Genomic DNA, 11,033 nt, shown 5'->3' with positions numbered 1-11,033 from the left:
TCCAGGTCCCTCTGCAGAGCCTTCCTACCCTCGAGCAGATCAACACTCCCGCCCAACTTGGTGTCGTCTGCAAACTGACTGAGGGTGCACTCGATCCCCTCATCCAGGTCATCGATAAAAATATTGAACAAGACCGGCCCCAAAACTGAGCCCTGGGGAGCACCGCTCGTGACCGGCCACCAACTGGATGTAACTCCATTCACCACAGCTCTCTGGGCCTGGCTGTCCAGCCAGTTTTTGACCCAGCGCAGAGTATACCTGTCTAAGTTGTGAGCCGCCAGCTTCCCTAGGAGAATGCTGTGGGAGATGGTGTCAAAGGCCTTACTGAAGTCCAGGTAGACCACATCCACAGCCTTTCCCTCCTCCACTAGGCGGGTCACCTGGTCATAGAAGGAGATCAGGTTGGTCAAGCAGGACCTGCCTTTCATGAATCCGTGCTGGCTGGGCCTGATCCCCTGGTTGTCCCGCACATGCCTTGTGAGCGCCCTCAAGATGAACCGCTCCATAATCTTCCCCGGCACCGAGGTCAGGCTGACAGGCCTGTAGTTCCCCGGATCCTCCTTCCAGCCCTTCTTGTAGATGGGTGCCACATTGGCAAGCCTCCAGTCATCCTGGACCTCCCCTGTTAACCAGGACTGCTGATAAATGATGGAGAGCGGCTTGGCGAGCACCTCCACCAGCTCCCTCAGCACTCTCGGGTGGATCCCATCCAGCCCCATAGACTTGTGAGCGTCCAGGTGGCATAGCACGTCGTTGACTGCTTCCTCTTGGATTATGGGGGGTTCATCCTGCTCGCCGTCCCTGTCTTCCAGCTCGGGGGGCCGAGTACCCTGAGGATAACTGGTCTGCCTGTTAAAGACTGAGGCAAAGAAGGCATTGAGTACCTCAGCCTTTTCCTCATCCTCATCCGCAGTGACAAAATTCACAAATTGTGATTCTTTGGCTGTTGTGTATTTTGGGAAAGGGTTTCACTGGTGGTGTGGCAGCAGCAGCTGTTGCTGCTGGCACCTCTTACTGAGCTCCACTGCCTCCTGCTCTACATACATGTAAGCTGCACTTCCACTTCAGGATGTCTGTATGCAGGTGACCTCTGAGAGAATTGCAAAGGCACAATATTTATGTTATACTGCCTGTGTTTAATCTTAGTAAGTCACTGTCATATAACTTCAACCTTTTGATACCAGTTAAAATTCTGCATTCTTCAGGGACAGTTATTTTGCAACTGTACAATGCCGGTTATGACAGCAGTACTTACTGCACCTTTTCCTATTAAAATTTCCCATATTAAGTGAAGTGTAAAATAATATTACAATTGCTTGAATACAAGTATTGGGCTTGTGTTCTTTCAGAAGGGTAACAACTGTATGAACAGAAAAAGTCCCTTTTGCATTCATCTAAAATACTATCCTTCTCATTCTGGAAGGAGGAAAAAGGAGGAAATTCCTTGTCTCCATAGACCAATACTTCTATGGCTTGGTTTTTGAAAACTTGCTGTTGCTGGGTTATATATTGCTACAGATAGTAGTCTTCTAAGGTAAAAGTCTTTACAATAAATTACCATACAAGGAATTGACTCAGATAAGAAATGTATCTTGATCCTGCAATATGGGGGAGGGGGACAGGACAGAGAGGGAATTGTTGTTTTTCTTGTTTGGGTTTTTGGTTTGGTTTTTTATTTTTTGTTTTCAAATTCCTGGTTAATTATTTTTCAGGAATTTAGCATAGGTGCTGTTGTAATTATTTCCTCTGCAAACTTCTGAAAAAATGTTGCTGCTCATTTGACTACTTTAAGAAAATACAGATAGAAAAACAATTCAGGGTTTCCCAGAGTTCCCCAAAACATTTTTTTACCCTAAAATAATTCAAATTGCCTAAACTTTTCTACTGATACTTTTTTTTAACCCATCATCAGTTAAAGATGGTCTTACTCAATATGCAAAGCCCCTCAAATCTGTAGGGCATTATAACCTTCAGTATGGTTATGACCTGGGAATAAGTCTCAATATTATTATAACCTGGGACTTGTACATTTTATGTTCTCTTACATTTTTTAAATTGCCAATGCCTCATCTAAATGTCTCATACTATAGAATACGGCTTTAACCTTGAGCTCACTGTATCTGAAGCAGTTGCTGTCATTGAATTTGAAGTGACTATAGAGTTTGTATTTATGAATAAGCTTATGGTGCAAATTGTTGTCTCTCTAAAATGATAAGCAGCATTTGTTCAAGATGAACCTGATAGCTTTCATGCAACAAACTTGCAGAAAAGAAATACATTTTTAAGTTAATTACTAACAAATCTCTGATTCATTTCAGTGAGATCAGGATTCAGTCCTAGACACACAGATATGACCTTTCACATAGTTCAAAGTTGACTTTTTCAACTTCGAGGATTCTTCCTAAGTATTCTTATGCAGCCAGTAACAAAGCTGTTTGAAAGTTTCTAAATATAAAGGCTTTTTGCTTTTAAACACCAAAAGTCTCTTCTTTTGCATGTGGTAGCACCCTATCAGATGTATGCAGAAATGCAGAGTTAAATTAGTGGTTGTCTGTAGTGCCAATTATAATCATTTAATTTTATATATTCTGTATGTACAGAATGTAGTGCCAGCATGCAAAAGCCAAGTCTGACTCTTCTAAAAAGACAACTAGGCTTAAAGCAACTATTATTATAATGATTTGAAACTCTCATAAACTAAAAAAATGAAAAGTGCTAATGAAAACTAGAAATTCTCTTGAAAGATACCTTACTGAATACCAAAAGCCATTATTCCATAAATGGAAGTTACACTGCGCAAGAAGTCATTTAAGGCAGATGTGGTGATAAAGCATTTTTCATGGTAAATGTGCTTTTAAATAGAGTATAAAACATGGAAATTAAATGTCAATGAATAGATGCTTAAAATGTAAACACAGCTTCTTAATGAGGAAAATTAAATGCATATCAATGGCCACTACAATCAGGGAAACAATTAATTAGGCCTCCTTAAGTCCTGTATTCAGATCATGATAGAGACCCCTGTCAATTCATTGTGTGAAGGTTTGGCTTTTATAGCTTAACTAGTGGAAACATCAATGTAACTCGCTGAACACTGCTTGCCACAGGTGGGACAATGCATCCATATTCAGTACCTAGCACCTTTGACACTGTGGAGCACAAATGTGACCTTGCCCTTAGGCATTGGCTACACCAGAGTACAGTATCCCGTGCAGGTGGCATGGGACTTATATTCATGGCTTTCAGAGCTAATGCCAGAGAGCTGAAGATTTTCCTGTAGGTGCAATCTTGTAACGTTTCAATTACTTACCTCTGAATTGCTCAGCAGAACGAGAGGACCCAGCAAAAACAGTTCTGGGCAAACTATTGTACTATATATGCATCATATGTCCACAGTAGCATAACTAAGTCAATGAGAGCGTTGCTTTGATAACAGATATTTGACAATAAGATGCAGATGGTGAAACTGTAGATGGCAATGTAGAAAAAGTAGAAGTTTCTGCTTTGTATTTGGAACAATGTTGGAGAACATTGTTGGAGAATGTAGCTGTAAATAATGGTATTGTGAACAGATAGATCAATCCCATACCCTTTTTTTTTTTAGAAAAACATTAACAGCTTTAATTCAAGATAATGACAACAGTAATACTCCTTAAGAAAGGAAAAGCCAGTTAAATATAGAATTGCACCTACTCCCAGAACTGGCATCCTTGAGAGCTAGGACAGTATGGTTGAAGAATGCAAAGAAAGAGGCCAAGAAACAATCAAATCTGATCAAAATAAATTCACTGTAAGATGAAACCTGTAGTTCTGTCAGAAATATGTTTGTCCAACAGGTTGACAGTGTATTGATTATTGTAGACCTGGATTTTTGTAGACACTTTTTTCAGTACCATCTTATACTTCGATTGCTTAGCACAATATTGTATCTGTCAATGATATTTCATAATTCCTTTATGAAAAGTATGTCCTACTAATACTTACTGCAAGCTACAAAAACATTCAATTGGATTAAAAATTCTTTCTGGCAGACCTTAAAATGGTGTCAAAGATATAAGGTCACTGAACAGGTCACACAGATTTCTCAAGAAACAGGCATTGGCCCAGTATTTTGTGATTGTATCCAATGTGAGGGACCTGGATTTCTGGTTGGTGCATCAAACTCATATACTGAGAGAAAACCAATTTCCAGACCTGCTGTTTAGATTTAGTAAGTAATTCCAATCTGACAAAGAAAAAACAAAGCAATATTTTGCATCTTCCTTTCATAGCCAGAGGCAGACCTTGCTGGGCAGGCCCATGCAAGGCCATCTTGCCTAGGAACCCTCAGCAATTGCAAAGTTTGGGGCACACTTAGCACTCCTTTTTGACCATTCAGCTTGTCTCATGTGTGATATGCTTCTGGAGCTGCAGTGGCCTGCCATCAAAAAAATAGTTTGCACTGCAGGAGGAAAAGAGTGCAGCTGACCCAACCATCAAAGCTGGTTCACATCAGCAAGGAAGAAAGTACTGTAAACTATACAGCTAACTGTAGTGACATCTCAGAAAAGAAAAAAATAAAATGCTGTGCTGTATGCACAGGTCTGCAACAGAGTTACCAAGCACCTATGGTCAATGGGGTCTGGATTTGGAGTGGGACTCAAGTTTTGGGTTTTTGCTCTCCTTCCACCTTTCTCTTGTTATCTAGGGAGAGATTAAGCTTTTTAAAAGCTGTAATACCAGGAGAAGACTTAATGTGATAGTTGGGAGGGGGGTTGTTTGTTTTTCTGGTGTGTAGGTCCGTACTGTAATTCACTGTAAGTTATTGAGTGTAGCAGAAAATAATTTTACATTAGCCCCTGGCCTATGGTGTTAACTCCTATCATCTGTGAAGCTATAAATAAAATGAGATCATCCTATTCAGTTATTTTCAGCTGGTATGTTCACTAATGGTATCCCTATCCCCAGTAATGAGTCCCTTCAAAATGCTGTACAAAATACTCAGGAAATGGGCTACAAATAATAAATGCATGTTAAGCAAAGAACATTATTGCCTTTTTTGAAAGCACTGTGACTCAGCAAGATTACAGAAGCAGCTAGTATATAACCTATAAAAGTACAATGCAAATTATAATGGGACCCTGGTTTAATGAGAATTTTGGAGTGGTTCCACCTGTACAACAAAGTCACTTTGAATGTCTAAGGTTGTCTTTCATTTGAACACAAAGTAGGATAGAGCAAAGTTTTTAGAAAACATGGAGAAAATGGAGACAGACTGAAACAAAAGGATTCATACACGAATCCTTCCTTGCCTTTTCCACTGGCCTGGCAAGGCAGTCCTCTTGTTTAGGCTCATCTTGAGGCAAAAAAGTTTTACTGGCCTCCTGAGTTGCCATGGGCTTTCAGGACTCTGGGCTCTTCCAAATCCCTAGGGAAAGTTGTTGTTTCTGTCTGTTCTTTGTCACCGCTCTCCTCCTGGCTTTGCCCTGTAGGCTGTCATCATCTTCTCCTGTCCCTGCCCACACTGCAGAGACCCTCAGGGAGAGGGTATGATCTTTTCCCTCCAGGCACAGAGCAGCCCTGGGCAGAGCAAAGAAGCTACTACCTTCTTTGCTGCCCAGCCACTCTGTTGAACGTGCCTAGCTGTCAAGCATTTATATGACAGACTCTGAATGAATAAGCAGCTCTACAGCTACACAAATACTTAAAAGAAAAGCTTGCTTGCCACCAGAGCAAGTAGCTGTGAGGACTGCAAAACAGTAATGTACTCAGCTATAACTTGCTTGATTTGCAGATTGTCTTCTCTGGCTTAAAGGGTATGAGTACTAAAGACACTGAAGAAATATACATAAAAAGGTATATACCTATACATGTAAGATGGTACCTTTTGCTATGTAAAGGCTTTTGATACTGTCCCCCACAGCATCCTACTGGACAAGCTGTTCATCCGTGAGAGGAGCAGGTTCACGATGTGCTGGGTGATGAACTGGCTGAAGGGCAGAGCTCAAAAACTTGTAGTGAATGGGGCTACATCTGGCTGGCAACCAGTCACCAGCGGTGTTCCTCAGGGCTCAATTCTACAGACAGTTCTGTTCTACATATTTATCAATGATCTGGATGCAGGAGTTGAATGCATCATTAGCAAGTTTGCTGATGATACCAAACTGGGAGGTGCTGTTGACTCTCTCGAGGGGGAAGAGGCCTTTCAGAGGGATCTAGATAGACTGGAACATCGGGCAATCATCATTGGCATGAAATTTCACAAGAACAAATGACAGATTCTGCACCTGGGATGGAGTAACTGAACACAAGTATAAATTGGGAGAGGAGTGGCTGGAGGGAGAACAGCCCTGCAGAAAGGGATCTGGGGGTGCTGGCTGACAGCAGGCTTGATATGAGTCAGCAGTGTGCCCTGGCAGCCAAGAGGGCAAACCGCACCCTGGGGAGAAAGGAGTGAGAAAAATGTAGGAGAAAGAGTCCTGCAGACACCAAGGTCAGTGAAGAAGGAGGGGGAGGAGGTTCTGCAGGTACTGGAGCAGAGATTCCCCTGCAGCCCGTGGAGAAGACCATGCTAGTGCAGGTTGTCCCCCTGCAGCCCATAGAGGTCCACAGTGGAGCACATATCCACACTGCAGCCTCTGGAGGACCCCATGCCACAGCAGATGAAGATGCCCTGAAGGAAGCTGCAGCCTGTGGGAAGCCCATGCTGGAGCAGGCACCTGGCAGGAGCTGCAGCCCATGGAGAGGAGCCCATGCAGGAGCAGGTTTCCTGGCAGGATCTGTTGCTTGTGGGGCACCCATGCTGGAGTAGTCCCTTACTGAAGGACTGCACCCTGTGGAGAAGACCCATGCTGGAACAGTTCTTGAAGAACTGCAACCTGTGAGAAGGACCCACTTTGAAGAAGTTCATGAAGGACTGTATCCTGTGGGAGGAACTCCATGCTGGAGCAGGGGAAAAGTTTGAGGAGGAAGGAGCAGCAGGGAGGAACTGTTAGGGACTGACCACAACCCCTATTCCCTGTCCCCCTGCTCTGCTTGGTGTGGAGGAGGTGGAAGAGTTGGGAATGAAGGAGTGAAGTTGAGCCTGGGAGGAAAAGTTGGAGGAAGGTGGTTTTAGTTTCATCTTTGTTTCTCACCATCTTACTCTGTTTTTTAAACTGGCAATAAACTAAATTAATGTTCTCTAAGTCCAGTCCGTTTTGCCCATGATGGTGACTGGTAAGTGATCTCCTTGGTTTTGATCTTGAACCAAAAGCTTTGCCATCTTATTTTCTCCCCGTTGAGATGAGGAGGGGGAGTGAGACAGCAGTGGGGTGGGCATCTCACAGCCAGCCAAGGTCAACTTACCACAAGTACTCTCCCTGCGTCCAGACTACAACTATTTTTTTCAAACAGTTCTACTCCTATGAATAAGTTGCCTTCAACTTTCACTTGACCCTTGGGAAGCTGTGGAGCAAGTAACACGATAAAGGCAACATCCTAATTGCACTTCCTGTCAACGTGGGCTGCAAGGACATATGATTCGTGTGGTCACAAGTGCTATTTTCAGATGCTTGTGAACCAAAAGCTGGGAAATATGGATATAATACTTTAAAAGTAAAAAAACCCAAAAAAACAAACCCAAAACAAAAAGACGAATTCTAGTAATGACTTTAAAATGCTGTCAGATAGAATGCAGTGCAGATGAGGAAGGAGGATGGGTTTATAATTTTCCATCTACATACTAATTAAGACTCGATTTTCTTATATTCTGGAGCCTTTCATGCTGATAGATCACAAGTTGCGTGTCAAGAAATAATATAAAATTGTCTGAAGACTCAAAATAAGTCTCTTCAAACTGGAAACTGTTCCCTTTTCATCTCTAAATTATTTCACACACTTTGCATCATGAAGTCTTCAGAACATTTAATCCTAATGAAGTTGAATCATTTCAGACATTTTAAGATACTCTAGCGTTTTAGGATTTGTCTCAGAGATAGTGTTATTCAGGGAAGCATGACAGTCATGAACAATTCTCCCCCCTTCTCCCGCGTGAGGTTCCAGTATTAAGATGTGGAACTAAATTCATTCCCAGCCCCCATTATAGAGGAAATGAGATACATAAGGAGATCATAGGAAATGACTGGCAAGTTTTGTATCCTATTTCTTATTCTGCCACAGCTTTCCTATGTTACTATAGGCTGTCTTGTCCTGCCTGTACCTCATATTCCCCTTCTGTGCATGTAGATAACACATTTTTTCTCTCTTCATGGTAACGTGAATCTGAATTCATTAATCTATAGAAGTCACTTTCTCCTATAAGAGACACACTTGCTGTGTACAGCTCCCTCAGTAAACAGAGAAAAGGCTCACATTATTCTTTTTTCTTCTTTCCTGCACTTTGAAGCCATTGCTACTTCAATGTCAGCTAAGACTTCCTTTCCAAGACAGCAGAAAAGCCCTCTGTCCTTCTCTCACTTGTCGCTGTCACTGCCAGTGCCAACATCAAGGCTTTACCTTAAAAAAAGCTGTTTGAGAACTGTGGACTACAAGAAAGAGAAGGGGAGGCTTATCTTGTCAATTAACTTCCAAAAAGATAAGTATTAGGTAACTGCTACAGAGGAATCCATTTTCCAGTTCATCTATGCTGTTCCCAAAAGTGCCCCATTGATGTGTATGAAAATTCTTAACAATTAAATATGAAAAGTGTGTTATCTTAGGAACAGACAAATCAAATGATCAGCAAACAATTGATTGGAATGGCTGATTTGGGTAGAAACATTAAAATGTTTTTGTTGATAAGAGATCCAAGTTTCATGGCTTAATGCCTTCCTGGAGTGGTGTGCCTGTAAGTGGTATGCCAGCTGAAACGGGTATGAGCAAACTGAAATAGTTGTATGTCACTGTTCTCTCACATTCAGATCAAAGCTTTAATCTGCAGCCTCTGATTTTTATTATATTAAAATAACTTTAGAAAAAACACTTTTTTTTTTTAACTTGAAATACTATTCCTCTTAGAAAAAATGCTTTGAATGTGAATTCCACATGCCTTACGGAGGAAACATGAGATTAATTTGTGCATGCCCTACTACTGCATCTGAGGACTTTAAGGGCTGTAGGTAGGACTAAGTGACTTTTCCTTTCACCAGCACAGATTCCCACTGGAGAAGGACTTACCTAGCAGTCACCTCCCAACTTGTACTGTACTATGTAGCCCACCTTAGTACTGACAATCCTATGTCAACAAGTATCTAAACACTTCTAAGACAACACAGAAAACAGTAAAATGAGACAGGCCAAGTGCATCTTTCCTTTGATCTTAACTCTATGTTCCAGTTGTCTTTCTATCAAAACCACAGCTTCACCAAGTTGTTCCTACTAGTCCCTCCATCATTCCTACCTCATTCAACATAACTAGACTTCATGCAATTAATACATCTTGATTTCATACAGATAATTTCCAGCATCTACTGCTAGCCCTTGCACAAAAAGTGTCATGATACATCTGAAACACCTGTTAAAATAATATTTTTTGCTTTTCAAAGACTTGTCACTGCACAAAACATTCTGGAAGAGCATAAGGCACCACAGCGCAACTTTAACTCTATGTTAATAAATTGAAAAGTGACTTTAGCTTATTTTAAACAGCCAGATCATGACCAAAGCATTTATTTGAGTAAAGAACTTAATTCTGAATATTTACCAGGAAACATAATCATAACCAATTCAAATTTACATCAGTGTACAAAGTGAAGGATAAGACACAGAATAATCCACAGGGAATATAGATCTTTAATTAATGAATATGAGGCACTACTGCCCAAATTAACTGCAGCTGAGAGAGTACTTCTCAAGCAGTAAAGGAATATTATATGTGACAAGCAATTTATGCAATTACTTCTAAATAATCCCACTTTGAACCAGACAGTTTGCAGGTTTCTGAAAAGAAGCTGAGTAAATATTAACTTTCAGAAGTATAGCTATGTCACTTTGCAAAATTAGGTAGCATATGCTCTAGTTCTTGCAACCACTGACATGCAGTTGTTTTGCTACTGATTTCCTGTAATGGTATGATGCTTTCTGCAGCTACCACAGCCATGCCATGCTGTCTCTTGCTTGTACTGCAAAATGGAACCACCTCTCTCTGAATCCTCTGAATTATATTCACCTGCAGCCTAGATGGTGTCATGCACTGCACACTCAGGTAGAAGAGGAATATACTATACTTTACGGATTGCAACAGTAGTATTAGGAGATGGAGACTTTGCCAAAAAAAAAAAGCAACCACCACCCATCAGGGTTCAGGTGGGCAAAAGAGTATGCTTTCATTTATATGGGTGAAAAATACTGGATACATTCATAGGATCATAGGAGGATCCGGGGAACTACAGGCCTGTCAGCCTGACCTCGGTGCCGGGGAAGATTATGGAGCGGCTCATCTTGAGGGCGCTCACAAGGCATGAGCAGGACAACCAGGGGATCCGGCCTAGCCAGCACGGATTCATGAAAGGCAGGTCCTGCTTGACCAACCTGATCTCCTTCTATGACCAGGTGACCCGCCTAGTGGAGGAGGGAAAGGCTGTGGATGTGGTCTACCTGGACTTCAGTAAGGCCTTTGACACCATCTCCCACAGCATTCTCCTAGGGAAGCTGGCGGCTCACAACTTAGACAGGTGTACTCTTCACTGGGTCAAAAACTGGCTGGACAGCCGGGCCCAGAGAGTTGTGGTGAATGGAGTTACATCCAGTTGGCGGCCGGTCACGAGCGGTGCTCCCCAGGGCTCAGTTTTGGGACCGGTCTTGTTCAATATTTTTATCGATGACCTGGATGAGGGGATCGAGTGCACCCTCAGTCAGTTTGCAGACGACACCAAGTTGGGCGGGAGTGTTGATCTGCTCGAGGGTAGGAAGGCTCTGCAGAGGGACCTGGACAGGCTGGATCGATGGGCCGAGGCCAACTGTATGAGGTTCAACAAGGCCAAGTGCCAGGTCCTGCACTTCGGCCACAACAACCCCATGCAGCGCTACAGGCTTGGGGAAGAGTGGCTGGAAAGCTGCCCAGCAGAAAAGGACCT

The sequence above is a fragment of the Aptenodytes patagonicus genome, chromosome Z (genome assembly GCF_965638725.1).
Source record: "Aptenodytes patagonicus chromosome Z, bAptPat1.pri.cur, whole genome shotgun sequence".
Classification (NCBI taxonomy): domain Eukaryota; kingdom Metazoa; phylum Chordata; class Aves; order Sphenisciformes; family Spheniscidae; genus Aptenodytes; species Aptenodytes patagonicus.
The sequence above is the reverse complement of the archived record's forward strand: the minus strand, read 5'-3'. Positions refer to the sequence as shown.